The sequence below is a fragment of the Cynoglossus semilaevis genome, unplaced genomic scaffold (assembly GCF_000523025.1).
Source record: "Cynoglossus semilaevis isolate Cse_v1.0 unplaced genomic scaffold, Cse_v1.0 scaffold5552, whole genome shotgun sequence".
Taxonomy (NCBI): domain Eukaryota; kingdom Metazoa; phylum Chordata; class Actinopteri; order Pleuronectiformes; family Cynoglossidae; genus Cynoglossus; species Cynoglossus semilaevis.
In genome coordinates, this window is record NW_007602297.1 from 1 (window position 1) to 304 (window position 304).

The following is a 304-nucleotide window of genomic DNA, read 5'->3' on the forward strand; positions in this document are numbered from 1 at the left end:
CGCTCTCCCCCCCCTGTCCAGCTACTACAGGACCAACGAGGTGGACCAGTTCCAGTATTCCCGGCCGTTCAGGAAAGGGGAGAAAGACCCGGACAACGAGTTCGCGGTGAGTTCTTCCATCACTTTGACTATATATATTTATATATATATTTTGGTTTTTTTTTTCGACCAATCACCTGGTTGGTTCTGCTCCCTCCAGACCATGTGGATCGAGAGGACCACCTACGTCACGGCCTATCGCTTCCCGGGGATCCTCAAGTGGTTCGAGGTCAAGTCCGTGTCCGTGGTAAGACGGTGGCGGCGG

General features: G+C 53.3%; 1 long non-coding RNA gene across 1 annotated transcript; it reads left to right on the top strand.

Moving 5' to 3' along the window:
- On the top strand, positions 1–286 carry LOC112486747 (uncharacterized). The gene is made up of 2 exons (XR_003049212.1): positions 1–106; positions 200–286. It is a non-coding gene; the product is annotated as an uncharacterized LOC112486747 (long non-coding RNA).
- The last annotated feature ends 18 nt before the right edge of the window (positions 287–304 follow it).